The sequence below is a fragment of the Eulemur rufifrons genome, chromosome 18, assembly GCF_041146395.1.
Source record: "Eulemur rufifrons isolate Redbay chromosome 18, OSU_ERuf_1, whole genome shotgun sequence".
In the NCBI taxonomy this organism is placed as follows: Eukaryota; Metazoa; Chordata; class Mammalia; order Primates; family Lemuridae; genus Eulemur; species Eulemur rufifrons.
In genome coordinates, this window is record NC_091000.1 from 40,257,778 (window position 1) to 40,273,412 (window position 15,635).

The window sequence follows — 15,635 nt, forward strand, 5'->3', positions numbered from 1 at the left end:
TGGAGACCCAGCAAAAGGTGGAAATGCTTCTTAGGACTTGGCAAAGCATCCATAAGGACAAGGCTCTTGGTAGACTCTTATCTAAACTTCGTGGGTGTGTGAATTTTAAGCCTCAAGTTTTGTGAGAAAAGACTGAGGCACCACATTCTTAGTATTCCTCTCCAGTGGGACCAAAAATACCCATGGAGAAAGTTTCTCATGCACTCTTTGCCAACATATTACACTCCAATCTCTCACAGTATTCCCTTCTGCAGTGAATTCTAATTTGCTTCAAAAAAATAGACCTCGTACTTACATGGAAAGAAACCCTCTCTGCTTAGTGACACTGAGGGGCAGAATCAAAATGATGTTTAAAACTTAATAGCCTGAAGCATGTTTCCATGCGCTGTGGCTGCTCGTGGCCATGGGATCTCCACCTGCTTGTGACAGCAATCTAGAGGGGCTTGAACAGCTCAAGTCAACAATGCCTGCAGCTGCCACTTGCCTTTCCTATAATGTTTCAAGGAAAAAGAAAAAGAAAAAAAAATTCATAGCTTAGAAGATAAAATCTTTGGCAATTTGATTCTTATTGTAGTAAATAGCTTCTGAGTAGAGGATTTTTTTTTCAACTTTCTTATTGAATGCCTCTGCAGGAGTCTCTCACAGATTCTATAGGCAACAACTAGCTTATTTCTAGGTCAGCAGAGATTCTCTAATATAAACAGAGAAAGGCAGCATCCAAGCCCTGGCATCTGTCTGTCATTAGGCAGAGCTATGCTTAAAGCCACAAAGATAGTAAGCGGCTCTCCTCCCCAGAACCTAAAAGAAATTAGAGCCAGCCTAATGAAAATCAGATAGTCATCTAAAAGAAATTTAATATACTGTGCTGATTATTTAATGTTTTTTGGTGTGATTTTATGAGAAATAAGTGTTTAAGGGGAAATACTGAAAGTAATTTTGTAGGAAAATGCTTATATTATTCAGTCTATTAATGTGAGGATTAGGAAGAAGTGGATAAAGGGAAACATTAGCAATTGCTGATGAGATTAATACAAAACTTAAAGCAACAAATAATAACCAATTTTCCATATTTTATGATTAGAAAGGCAAGTAACTAAAAACAATGGGCTCTTCTCTTAGAGAACAAGATCGACTTTGTCCAGTGAGTTGAGGTGCATTACAGAGCCCTGTTATCCAATAAAATAGGCCCCACCAACTGGCAGGGCACCAGAAATGCTCCAAATCTAATCTTGTCTTCAGTTAAAGCATTCTAAGATTCCCATTTTTTAAAAAAAGAATTCGACTTTAAACAGCATAGTACATTTTATCAGATTATTTTATAAAAGACCCCTGAAAAAATGGGATTAAGGATGGCACAGGTCTGGTTTGCATGTGCAGAGGACTTCCTTGTCCAAGTAAAATGGACCATGTGGAAGAATGCCCTGGAAATCCTTGGGCATGGGATTTCTCAGTTAAATACAAAGAACTTATTTTAATTAATTGATTTGATCTCTTACTTTGTGATTTTTTTCATAAAGCTCTGAAAAAAACCTAGAAACTAACTTGATTTCAATATCACTTATTCTTTTGCCCATGATTTAGAATGAGTAATAGATTTGCCAAGATACTTTTAGCATAAATAAAATGATCTGAAAAAATATCCCTATAAAATATATGACGTGGAACATTGTTCCTTACAAAACCAAGTGATAGCTAATTACATTTTCCCCAAACTGCTACTGTTAAATAACTCTTTCAAGACCAATTTGGGGCCATCTCAGAAATGGTGCCTCTCCTTGAACTTCAGCAGTAAGTAAGCATGATGCTTTAGGTTTCCCCAAAAGACTAGTTGGAATAGGATGTGCCCAAACAGGAAAGCTACTTGCCAAATTGCTGAAAGATCTCTGCTTTCAAAATGGGACATTGCATACACTGTTCACTCTCCTTCCACATAAATGAAGTTTGTAATCCCACATGTCATTTGGATGGAACAGGTCACCAAATAATAAAACCAATGAGGTTTCTCTAAACATGTTGGCATTGATGTATCACTTCTGATTGCAATTGTTGTTTGCTTTACACCATTGTGTCCACTCTTCATACTGTGATTGCTTAAAGCCCAAACCTACAATAAATTTGGATGATTACTGGACTACTTTCACATTTCCTGTGTTAGCAAATGCCCTCTTTACCACACTCTTTCACACACATACCTGCTCTTAAAATGGAAAAAGCTAAAAGAAAACAACTCTTTTTAGAAATGACCCAGGTCAGGAGGCTTCCTGGTTTTTATTGCCACTTCAAAGCCAAACCAGATAAACTGGCTTAAGGTACTACTTTGGCACTGAATGGAATTCGATACAGCTGTCTGAGTTGCACAAGTTTTGAGATCATAGGAATTTTGTTTGAAAGATCCATATATGGCAGAGTCCCTGTGCTCTCTGTTCATTTGTGTCAAGAATTCCTCTCCTGTCCCCTGACCCAGCAGATTTAAGACTTCCAATGGTTCTGATAGTTTCATCACTCATCTTTTTGGAAAGTGACGTGAGAGTTGTTAGCTCTGATACTCAATTTAAACTGTTTATGTTTCCTTTCCAGTATGCTCCAACCAGCAGCATGGACCGCAAGTGGAGCCCAACAATTGGAAAGTTGCAAATGTCTGGATGCCACGTTTTCCATCTCCTTTAGATATCCTTGACTCATGCATCCTGTCTGGGCTAATGTTGGTTTTCTGATTGCAGTGTGTCTGGAGTCTCAACAAGTGCCCAAGCTACCCTCAAAGGGTCATTCCTTTTTTCAAGTAGCACTTGTGCTTCCCTTGACCTCTCTGTCCCTCTCTGATTCCACTTAGGAGTCTGCTCAGAGCCACTTTTCAGCAGAAAACTTTTCCTTTGCTTCAAGCCACTCTGTCCTATTGGTTTGTCTGGTGTCTTAAAGACAATTTGAATAGGAAAAGTCTGAGCCTTAGATGAGCAGATAATTTTCCAGATCAGACAAACTATAGTAAAACTTCAAAGGCAAATCTTTTATTCCTAAAGAGAATAGGAAACTCATATGAGTTGTTCATATTATACTTAAGAAATGACCCAAGCTGAAAATGAATGTGACATGTGAAACCGAATATCCACTGAAGTCTCTGGTTGTAAATACAATGATGTCTAAGGTTTTCCATTTCTCTGTTCAACTTTAATAATAAATACAATGTCCAAGAATCATCCTCTGAAAATGAAGCAAGAGATCAGTTCAATTAAGAACACTGGGCAGAAGTGGGGAACTGGAAGAAATATATTGATCTTTTTCTTTTGACTACCTCAAATATAACGCCAGGTTAAAACAAAATAAAACAAAACAAAAGAAACATGGGCTTAGTATGAAAGGTTATAAATACCCAAATACCAAAATATTTAGGTGCCATTATCATTGCTTGCCATTATTTTTTAAGCTGATTATTTCTGTAAGCTGCTTTGTTCACATTTAGACTATTATCCTGAATTTTCGGTCAAAATTCCTCATATGAAAATTGCACACCCATACTGATGTTTTAAATTGATCTAATATTAATAAAATTACAAGTTACAGAGACTTATGGCTTGTAATTTTTTTCTTATGTTCAGAGAAATATATTTAAGAAAGTTGGGTCCATATAAATAGTCTGCCCAATAACCAAAACTTAACACAAACTAAATATTTGCAAATGTTTCAAAAATTCAGAGGAATCATTTTGTTTGTTTTGTTTTTCTCCAATTTTCCATGGGCTCCAGCACTTCCTGTCTCAACTTGTGACAGGAGAAAAAACCACCAAAGCTCAGCAGGAAAGGCTGTTTCTGGTCTCTAGTTTAATAAGCCAGCCAGAAATCAGAAAGTTTTAGCAACTTCATAGGCTCTCCCAACCAGAAAACACAGATGTGATCAACTGTTGCATGTGTAAAAATCACCTCCTTTGAAGTTTGACCATAAGCAGTATTCAACAAAAACAAAAAATATAAAAAAAACAATATTTAAAAAGTAGGGCTGATGAGCCCTATGATGGCAAATTGATTTTGATCACTACTAACAGTAGAACCAAAATAGTTGGCTCAAAGCCTCCTACCCCCTACTCCACTCCTATATGTTGAAGATGGTTCACATAAGACAGGGTCATTTGAATGCTAGTTGACAGTAGATAATAAATCTATCCCTCAACTACCAAACACAGCCCAATTAAACTATTTAATCATCTTCATTTAGCTACAGCATCTTCATTTAACTAACTTTAAATCAGCATACAGTTGATTGAAGTCAACTTCATTTAAGCTATTAGCATTTAATATTGCAAAAATATTTCACCAACATATAATTTTCTTTTAAAACTTCACATATTTAAATATTTACCATTTTACTTTTCCTAACCCTGTCGTAACTTGAAAATATTCACAAGAACTTCGTTCCAGAAAGATGACGACATTTCTCAATTTTGCTCACTCATGTCTTCTGAGTTTGGACCCCCCATCTGGTCCAAATTACAAAAAACCTCAGTAAAACTGAAACGCAGTAGAACAACACTTAAGAGATAAAGTTTTATCACTACATTACTGAAATGTATATATAATTCCTACTGCAGCCAAATAGCCTCACACTTGACTATTCAAAGTCCTCCACAAAAATGGATTTTTAAAAGAATGGAATATTTAAATTCATGTGTTCATACTGTTCACACACACACACACAAAATTTGGTTTTTCAACTCAAAAAGTTTTCTCTTCCTATTAAGTAATATCTACATTAACTAGAAATGAAAAAAATTATATAACAAAAGATATGGAATCATGTTACCAATATTCACTGTCAAGTTATCAGTTGATCAAGCTAGTCAACAGGGAACACCACCACCAGCAACATCATCATCAACAACATTCCATCAGGTAACCAAATGTCTTAGAATCAAGCATTTCTTCTGGTTTCTGAACTAAACGGTTCCTGACAACATTATTCTGTGACCCATTCCACCAAAATATTGCTCACTGTACCCATCTTATAGAACATGCCATTCTATGAGATGTGATTGAAGGTGTATGTTACAAATGAGCCCCTGTACCAAGATAACTTAGCCACCCATTTGCTGCAGTATTTGAAGTACCACCACTTCCGAACCATTTCTTTCCATGTCTTTCTTTGGGGATCCTACCACAATTCCAGCAAATTAAACTGAGACACACAAAAGCAGATCGCATCTGTTTTCCTTCCAGGAGAGATCCAGAGTGCTCAGAGATTAGATGAGTTGAGAACTCAAAGAAACAAATACTGAATAGAGTTGAAAGGACGCAGACGAGCAGTGAGATCTGCTGCCGTCACTACAGTTAATGTGGTAGAGCAGAGTCTGCGGACAATGATAAATTATTTCTTCTGCTCCTTAAATTCTCACTACAGTTTATCCTTTCCCTCTTCAATCTCTATGCCTGAACTGTTTGCCCTCAACTGTAATTGCTTCTATTGCTCTTTTATGAGTCATAGTAGATTCAGCTAAGTCCATCTTGGAAAATTCTACTGGAAAGAGAACACCTGATAATGTGATATCTCAGTGAATTACTGTTTCTCTTCCCAGCATTCCTATCCATATTTGGACTCTGTAGTCATGGTAGAGCCATTTTTCTTGTATTAAGAACATAGTAAAATCTTTCATGTAATACAATTATTCTATGGTTAAATCATTCCTTTCTTAGAAAAATGTCTGCTTAGAAAATGATATATTTGATATACTACTTTGGAAAATTTAAGGGCTGTGAGAGATGATTAGCAGGCTTTTCCCTAGCTCATCATGAAAGTGAAGGGGGAAAAAAAAAACCCAATGAAAAAAATGTGCTTGGATGAAGAATTTAACATCCCAGTGGAAATTCTGTAAAGCTCAAGACATACTGAATGATGTTTAACAGGCCCTCACCTACCTCTGCAAAGGAAAAGGAAAAGAAAAAATGGGGAAGGGCGCAGGCATTTGATCCGTGATGCAATGTTTAAAAGTCCTACAAAGAGGTCCCTCTGATCCTCTCAGTTATAGTAGCCGAGCTAGGAGAGGTAGTGCCTTTGTAATCTGCTGCACCTAAGTCTATCAGCTATGCAAGGACCAAGAACTGGATTCTAAATCTAGGAAGCCAAAAGGAATACACTAGATTCTGAATTTTAATGATCCTTTTTCATAGCTAGGGTAGAAATGTCCCACCATACTTCACACGTATTTTCCCTTATTTATGTGATTTCTGGGAGCACTTTGGCTACTTAAAATATTATTTATATAGTGAGGTTGCTCAGAGAACAAGAACACTTTCACTCCTTCTTTTATCTGATTTTAGCAGAACTGCTTCCCGAAGACAAACTCATAAGGTTTCAAACCATAACTATACAAATAAAGGACAGCTCTCATTAAAGAATAAAGGAAACAGGGAAAAGTGTCTATTGTATGAAGTTACCTTAGACTGAGAGAGTTTAGCACTAGCAATCAGGGAAGATAGTCATCCTTAAGATCGCAGAACACCAAAGTAATGACATTTACACATGACATGTGTTAACATGGTGAGAGGCAGATGTGAAGCAGTTTTACCACTTCCTGTTTCACTTGATAGGAGTTACATTCCTCATTTGAAGCTGTCTAACATCTTTGAAATATAATATCCTTATGTACTGGAAATTTTGCATGTTATGAGTACCACCTTCCCAAGGAATAAAACAGAAAAAAACATATATCCTCAGACTGCTTTGCAGCACATGACCTAGATTCTACCAATCAGACGTACCAGGTGATGCATACATTCAAGAGTGAAATAGTAGATAAGGATATTGATCTTCCAACAAGTGTTTTTGGAGATATACAGTTCTTCAAGGTCTGCAGGGGCAGAGCTTCTGGTGTCCAAACAAAATTTTCATAAGATGTAGCAGTGTTGTTTTCATTAGAGAAACCTCTGTACTTTGGTTGAGTATTGAACCTGTTTATGCATCTTTGAAATCTGACTCTCTGGTCATCTGGAAATAACCTCTAATAAAGCATTTTTTTCTGCTTAGATTATTCAGAATGGATTCCGTTGTTTGGAACTAAGCACATTAACCAGTATACCATCCCCTGGGATTTTTATTCCACCTTAGCTGAACTTTAATTTATTTTGATGCAGTATGTAAGCATCTGTCCTTCCCAGTTATGTTTTTCAATGTTTATATTTATAATGACAAGAGAAGAAAACACCATCTTCCTCCTTTAATAAAATTGACAAATTTTTGATAAAAGTTGTACAAAGTGAGCTAACAGCCATTATTATTTCTCTCTTGGATATTACAACATGAGACATAATGACTAAAGAATGATAGCAATTAAGCAAGCATTACGAGGTACATGAATGCTATAAACTAACTATAAAGAGCCACATGTTACCAAGATATCTAGCAGATGATATCTGGGGTTAGAGTGTTGCAAAATAGACCCCAATAATCCCACCTCTTGGTCAACACACCCATCTGTAATTCCTTCCATTTGTGTGTGGGCTGGACCTAATGACAGGCTTCTAAGAAACAGAATAGAGAAAAGTGATGAACTATCACTTCTGAGATTAGATTATAAAAGTCTGTGACTCCATCTTACATGTACTCTCTCTGTCTCTTCTTGTTTGCTTGCTCTGATGAAGCAAACTGCCATACGTGAGCTGCCCTGTGGAGATGCTCACTTAGCAAAGCACTACAGGGGTGGAGGGCCCTGGCCAACAACCAGTGAGGAACTGAGACCTCCCCCCGCCAAGTCCAGCAGCTCAGGAAGAATTGAATTCTGTCTACAACCCATGAGCAAGCTTAGAGGTGGATGCTTTCCCAGTGGAGCCTTGAGACGTTTTGCAGCCCCTATCAACACACGTGCTTCACCTCCTGAGAGACTCTGAGCCCCCAGCTAAGCCACAGCCAGATTCCTGATCCACCAGACACTGTGAGCTCATTAATGTTGGTTTAAGCCACTACTTTTTGGTGTAATTTGTCATGTAGTAATAGGAGCTAATACTAAATGAAAGAATTATCTTTTGAGATAGATTTTTGGAATTAATTAAGTCCTCAGTGGCCTACCTAAAGAAAAATAAGAAGCCTTTGTTTGGATTTTCTTTTATTAAATGGTGTAGTCAAGTTAAGGAGATCTGAATGCTGGCGTGGTGTGTTATGGCTGAAACGGTAGAAAAATTTTATGGGAAAAAGGAGCTCTGGAGTGAGGTACCTGTCATTGGGAAAAGAAATTTGGGGAAAGAGTAGGAATGCCTAAAGATGGTTTGAGGGAAGGATAGTTTACTAGGCAGTGTGAATTGTAAACATCTTTTTCTCCCCATGAAACTTTTAGTAAACTCTACATTATTTTTTGACCATTTAAGTTTGAGTTGGGGACAAAGTGAGATACTAAGACCTGCTTAGAGTAGTTCAAAACTACTGGACTCGGTTTAAAATAAACTAACAACCTCCCTTTCATTAGTGAGACATGATTACATAAACTAGATGTCTAGGAAGTTCAAATGGGAAAGAAAAATGAATCAAAGGCATCTTTTGAAAAGTAAAGTGCATGTATTGGTCATTACAATGCAATCAGGACCATTTTAGTGGCCAAAGGAATGAAGTAGATTAGCCTGTACTTTCAAAAGGAACTATGAGAAATATTTTAGAGGACAACCTGCTACCATTTTAAAAGGGTAGGTCATCCATATAATTCATGCAGTTATTTAATGGACTTACCTCAGAAAAATAAAAGGAGGATGGCAACTAATCTTTGGATGACATAGAGATAAGAATATGAATTATAAATCCTTTTTTAATATATTTATCTGCCATAAAATCCCATAATTTCTAGTGGACTCAAGAGAACATCTAGCTTATTTTTTACTGTCTTGTCCTGGAAGAACATTCAATTAACCCTGATAGTTCTCTATTACAACCCCTTTCGTACCTCTGTAAAAGGTCATTTTACAGTTCTCTATTAGCAGATCTCAGAGCCTAATATTTCTGACATAATTCTCAAAAAGTGTATCATATTTTACCTCAGTAATTGAATATCCTATATGCAAGACCTAGAATTGATGCTAGAGCTGACAACTTTGCCAGAAATGTCTACCTGTGCTTCTTTCCTAATTGCAATTCTGTACATCTTTCCTAGAACTTAAACGCCGCCTTTTATCCTAGCCCTCCTCCTGCCTGATCTAGTTAATTCCATTTTCTCTGCTCCACAGTTGCCTTCCTTTTGCCATCCAAACTTATCACTTACTTTGTTGCAAACATTCTTTTAACCCGTAGGAATTATGGAGAAGTACAGGACTTGCCTGAGCAGTAAAAGGTTCAATATAATGAAGTAACAAAAGGTCTGGTGAAGGTAGCGATTTTGAGAAGGAGAAACATCCATGAAGACTGATCCAGACAAGATTAGCAGGGCCTGAGTTGGGGGGGGTGGTCTCATTCCTTACTGGCTGTTGGCTAGGGCCGCCCCCCCTCCCGCCACCGTAGTTCTTTGCTAAGGGAGCCTCTCCCCAGGGCAGCTCGTGTATGGCAGTTTGCTTCATCAGAGCAAGCAAATGAGAAGAGGATAGTTAACGTTTATTTATTATTTTTATATGCCAACCAATGCACTAAACGGTTTTCCGTTATAATGTGGATACTCTTAATTTTCCCTTTTAACAAAGGAGACAATAAGATTTGGGGAAGTTATGTGATTGCTACCCAGTTCCCAAGCAGCAGGTCTAAGGTTGAACTTAAGTATATTGATGCCAGAAATCCTGCTCTTACTTACCACTTATTAAATGCTTCCGGAGAGAACACAGGATGTTAGCACTTTACATTTAGTATACACGAACACAGAGAACAAATAGACTTTACTAATTGTAGCAAATCATCTTTTTTAAAGAAGAGTAAGAGGTAAAGTTGAAAAGGTGACTTGAGACAACATTACAAATAATGAAATAACTTTATTGGCATTGGAAAGGCATCGTGAAATATTAATTCTAAAAATTCAACTGTATCTTATATCTATAATATTTAAGGTGTTCTGATAAGCATTATGGAAAGAGAGTAGATTAAAATATGCAGAAACCTTAAGAACTAGGAGTTTATAAGGAAGACAAAACTTAATCATATTTATAATAGAAGATAAAATGTGATTATTGCAAAAATAAAGTTTATGGGACGCCAGAGAAAAAGATTTTTAAAGATGCTAGGGAGACACTTTTAAAGGATGACATTTTATAGACATCAAAAAATAAAGTAGATCTGGGATTAGAAGGCTCATTCCAGGTGTGGGGGGGGGGGCGATGGGAAACAGCACAGCAAAAGTGCTGAGGTGAAACAGATGGGTTAAAAATTAACCCTCCATCTCCTTTGCATAAGCCCTTTATGCATCAGAGAATGGGATACACTAAATGTTTGTTACCTGGAAAATCATATCATCATAACTGTGGTTGAAAAGACTAATTTGACAGTGCTGTGTGGTGTGAAATAGAAACCTGATGACGTGGTAGAAGGTGTTTATGAATAAATTACAATTGATGGAGCTTACCAACTAACTGGATTTATCATGAAAGTTAGAAGAGAAAAAAATCAAAATTTACTACAGCATTCCAGCAGAGTTATCTAATAAAAGAGTATTTTAGGAAGATTAAACTTGATGAAGGGTACAGAGTGATCATAAAGAGGCTAAGAATGAATACGGCAAAATGAATTAATGGAAAGGTGCTAATCATAACTTGGTAAGAGTTGGGTGGCAGTAGGAAGAGAGGTAAAAATTTAAAATATATTTCAAAGCAGAATTATCAAGAATTGGTGTTGTATCAAATATAAGGTGCAGAATATTAAGAGGAATCAAAGTCAGCTCTGAGGTTTTAAGCTGGAGAAATTTGTAGTCCACTGATATCACTAAAAAATTTAAGAACAAAAGTTTGCTTTAAAATGGGAAAATATAAGTTGAAATTTGCAAGTCAAGTTGCATAATGGAGCCACAATTAAGAATCTAGATAAAACATTCCTGAAGTTACGTTTCCACTCACACACTTTGTTTTTCAAGATTGTACTATGTAAGAAGACACATAGAGCCTACCATTTCAGACGTTTAGCTTCTGGAAAGCTTCCAGACATTTGATAGTTCTAAATATTTTGAAAAACCACTAGCTTATGACTTTAGTCTTGTTGCATACTACTATAGCAGCACTAGAGAGACCAAAGAATAGTATTGGTCTAATACTTTGTGCTTTAATTCTTTGGTTATATAGGAACGAGAAATTATAGTCACAGCTGAAATGGATTCTCAAGTCATTCCACAATGTTCCATTTGGTTATTGGTGTGAAGGCACAGCAATAATAAATCTAAAAACCATCTTTGGTCATATGAAAGTTACTGACTTGATGAAAAATTGTCAGATGACTGTGATCTTGCTGTCTCAGTAATATGAATCAACACAGACTGTTATATAAAGGGCAGATCATCTCAGGTTGTTTAAGGAATAAGCCAAATAAAACTGTCAAATACCAGGTTATTATAAAAATAATTAGAGAAAATAATGCAGAGTTAAATGTAAGTAGGAAAATGTTTTCCTGCAGGTTTTTTTAAAAATTAGGCTAATCCAATCCTGGAGCCATAAGTAAATGGCCTCAGAAAGCTTCAAGATATTGTCTAATGTATGCACTAACCTCCAAAAGAAACCATATCTAAACTCATGAAGACTAAAGCCATCCAACAAAATAACTTGCTCATAGAAATTACAAAGAAACAATTGTCCCAGTGATATAATGACATTAATGGTAAAGAAAGTAAAATAGGTATCGGAGAAGGTAGAGACACAGCCTATGTTCAGAAAATCAAGAAATAAATATATTCCTCTCTCATAGATATCCTTTCACACTATAATCAGTTGCCTGGTGGCCCTACCAATCACATCCCATATTCAAAGGCATCTCTTATGGACTGAATGTTTGTGTCCCCCAAAGGACTCAAAGGAAGTGATTAAGTCCTGAGGGCAGAGCCCTCATGAATGGGATTGGTGCCTTTATAAAAGAGACCTAAAGAGCTCTCTTGCTTTTTCCTCCTTGAGAGGACACAGCAAGGAGATGACTATCTATGAAGCAGGCAGTAGGTCGTCACCACACACCAGACCTGCCCGCACCTTAATTTTGAACTTCCCAGCCTCCAGAACTGTGAGAAATAAATATTTGTTGTTTAAGCCATCCAGTCTATAGTATACTGTTATAGCAGCCTGAACTAAAACAGCGTCTAGATAAATTATTTCCCCATAGGTAAGATTACCAATGTTTCCCTCCTTAACAAGGATTGTAAAATTAAGCTGTGTTCCTGTGTTTCAGGAGAGATATTTGTCCAACTCACTTAGTGCAATCTTGATATTTAAAAAATTAAAGACTATGTATTAAATTGGTGAGTTCTGTGTAACTGTGTAATTAATCCACAATTACCATGACATAAATAACAAGACAGACATAAAGAGACTGGTCAATTTGGGTCAAAAATGCTTTATTATTAGAAATAATATTTTTTCAAGCAATAAAAGTACTTTGCCTGAATAAAATAAATAAATCCTCATATTAAGGTCCATGTGATTGCGTGCGGGCGCATGCAAGAGAATAATTTGTGAACTAAATATTTGAAATCTTAACTTGAAGAGAGAATTAGCTTAAGATCTGCGTAACAGTTCAAACTTTGCAGGAGAAACCAGGAAATTTAACCACTGTTTCATTCATTGGAGAAATCTCTTCAGAATCTGCCTAAAGGGCGGAACAGACTAAACTGAAATGTGGCGGAGCACTCCATCCCCAGACATACCCGTCTCAAATTACACAGAGCAACTGCTGTAGACTTCACCACAAAAAAAGACAGAGCCCTCTAAAACGCGCTGTGAAGGACAACCTGCTCGCATTCCTGCTAGATTAAACAATATGTTTCTGCATATGACCAGATGAATTTTTTCGATAACATCAAACCCCAAATCCAAAAACGTTCAACAGCCAGACGTTTAGTTCAAAATCTTCCCTACTGGTTGCCAACACAGCAGCTGCCAGGAGCCCAAATCTGACCAACAGAGCATTTTCCATTATCCTACCACAAAGAGGGTGAAGAAAGGCGATCGTCCCTCTCCAGGACTATCTGATTTGGCCCAGATTTGGAGGAAAGTTGGGGGAAGAGGAAAGGGAAAAGAACAAAATATTTTGGCCACTCTAGGATAATGGGAAAGTCCCTAAATAGCCCTCTGAGTTCTAAAGGTTTTCTCATCTTTGTTTGGGGTAAGAGAGCTGCCAGAATATATGCAATTTTATTTTTAGTCTAATTCTTTGGAAAGAATTGTATTTTACTAACTTCCACAAGTTCACTGAAAGGTTAAAGAGTAAATAAATGGCTTATGAACATGCTAGCCTGCTTATTAGAAGAAGTGAATGGGATGAAATGGATGATTTATTTCCCACTTTTCTAAAACTAAGAAGAAAACATAAAACACTGAAATCCAACTAGGCAAAAAAAAAATAATAATAATAATAATAACAACAGATTAAATTTAAGCCAAGACGACCCAAGTAATTCAAATTTGTATATGCCAACAGGATTGCCTTTTATCGTCTCTTCTGGTTTATTAAAAAGAAAGAGGGGCAGGGATTATGGTGCTAGAAACATTCTACAGTAATATTCCAGAGTCAAAATCTCTAGCTATGTGTTTGGCTACTGCTCAGAACCTGGATTAACATTGTGAGCAGCACAATAAAGGTATAGACCTCACATAGCTATGACAGTCTCTACTTATAAAGACTTCCCAGAAACCTGGAAACCCCTCAACCCTGCAGTGGGATTTTGTCAGGACACAAGTCATTGCTAATGAGCCCCAGAAGAAAGAGTAACGCAACAATGTGGATGTAACCTTATTCAGTAGAAGATTATCCAGCAGCTACCATTTTCTAACATCATGCTAAACCCTGGGAAATCCCCACCCTCTGGGAAATTGTTGTCTGATAGACCTTTAATAACGAAGTGCAATGTAGTAATTAACATGAGTGGTAGATGCATAACATTTTGCAGGAAGTGAGATAGAAACAATTTACAATTCACAATTTCTGGAAGAAATGGAGTCTTGAGCTATGAGAAAAAGACATCAGAGATTTACACTGGAAGACTAAGGAGAAAGGCAAGTTTAGTATCCCTTATTCAAAAATGCTTGGGACCAGAAGTGTTTTGGATTTCAGCTTATTTTGGATTTTGGAATATTTGCATATAAATAATGAGGTATCTTGGGGATAGGACCAAAATCTAAACATGAAATTCATTTATGCTTCATATATACCTTATATACACAACCTGGAGGTAATGTTATGTAATATTTCTTTTTTTTGAGACAAGGTCTTGCTAGCTGTCACCCAGGCTGGAGTGCAGTGGTGACTTCATAGCTCACTGCAATCTCAACCTCCTGGGCTTAAGTGATCCTCCTTCCTCAGCCCCCCAAGTAGATGGGACTATAGGCACATACCGCCAAGCCCAGCTAATTTTTTTGTATTTATTTTTAAAGACATAATCTTGCCTTTGGTGCTCAGGCTGGTCTTGAACTCCTTGGCCTCCCAAAGTGCTAGGATTATAGGCATGAGCCACAGTGTCTGGATTTGTATAGTATCTTTAACACTTTTGTGCATGAAACAAAGTTTTGACTCCATTTTGGCTACAACCCATCAAGAGATCAGGTGCAGAATTTTCCGCTTGTGGCATCATGTCAGTGTTCAAAAAGTTTCAGATTTTGGAGCATTTCAGATTTGGGATTTTCAGACTAGAGATGCTCAACTTTTAGTTACCTAGAAAAGAAAATAGCGTATTTAAAAGTGTAGAAGCTTCAAAGAAAGCACAGTTAAGAATCGGTGAGTCAAATGAAATAAGCAAAAAAAAAAAAAAAAAAAAAAAAAAAAAAAAATTCATGTTGGTAAGGAGACTGCAAAACAGGATGCAAATTTTTCCATCCCTGTGTGCACACCCATTTGCAACGTGACTTTGCAGAAGGTCGATTCTGTTTCTTTACTTATTAAATCTGAGCTCGGCCATGTGATTTGTTTTGTCTGAGGCGGCATTATCAAACGTGACTCACGTAGAGATTTCAAAAGTACTTGCACCTTTTGCACAGGAATAAGCCAAAGAGAGTCTGCTGGAAGCACATGCCTGAGTCATCACCCTCACACCTGGTGGCAGCCAGCACCAACCACCCATCACAAGAGCGAGTAGGAGACTAACCAGTTGTGAGTCGATCAGCCAGGTGACTGCAGCCATACTAATGAGCCCAGGTAAAACTGGCAAAAATTTCTGATTCATAGAATGGTTAGTTAAGAAACTATTGTTTGCTGAAGACACTAAGTTCTGGGTTTGGTTGGTTACACAACAAAAGCTGACTGATAGTTGTGATGTTACCGAAGAGTGTATCAGTCAGGGTTTTTGAATGCAGGAAAAAAAAAAAAAAAAAAAAAGAAGGCATAACAGACTTTAGTTAGTTTAACAAGGAAAGATCTCATTAAACAAAATGATATTAAACAGCTCACACTCTCTAGGAGGCCAGATGATTACAGGGAGAGTGCATGCAGACAGAAACAAAGTCCAAATCACCCACAGAAACATTTTCCTGGATACACTCCTGCATCCACCACAGGGTCCAGCCACACAAAAT

At 37.1% G+C, this 15,635-nt stretch overlaps 1 non-coding gene across 1 annotated transcript; it reads left to right on the plus strand.

Moving 5' to 3' along the window:
• Positions 1-368: 368 nt before the first annotated feature.
• Positions 369-497, plus strand: LOC138399248 (small nucleolar RNA SNORA44). Its single transcript, XR_011236138.1, has one exon. It is a non-coding gene; the product is annotated as a small nucleolar RNA SNORA44 (small nucleolar RNA).
• The last annotated feature ends 15,138 nt before the right edge of the window (positions 498-15,635 follow it).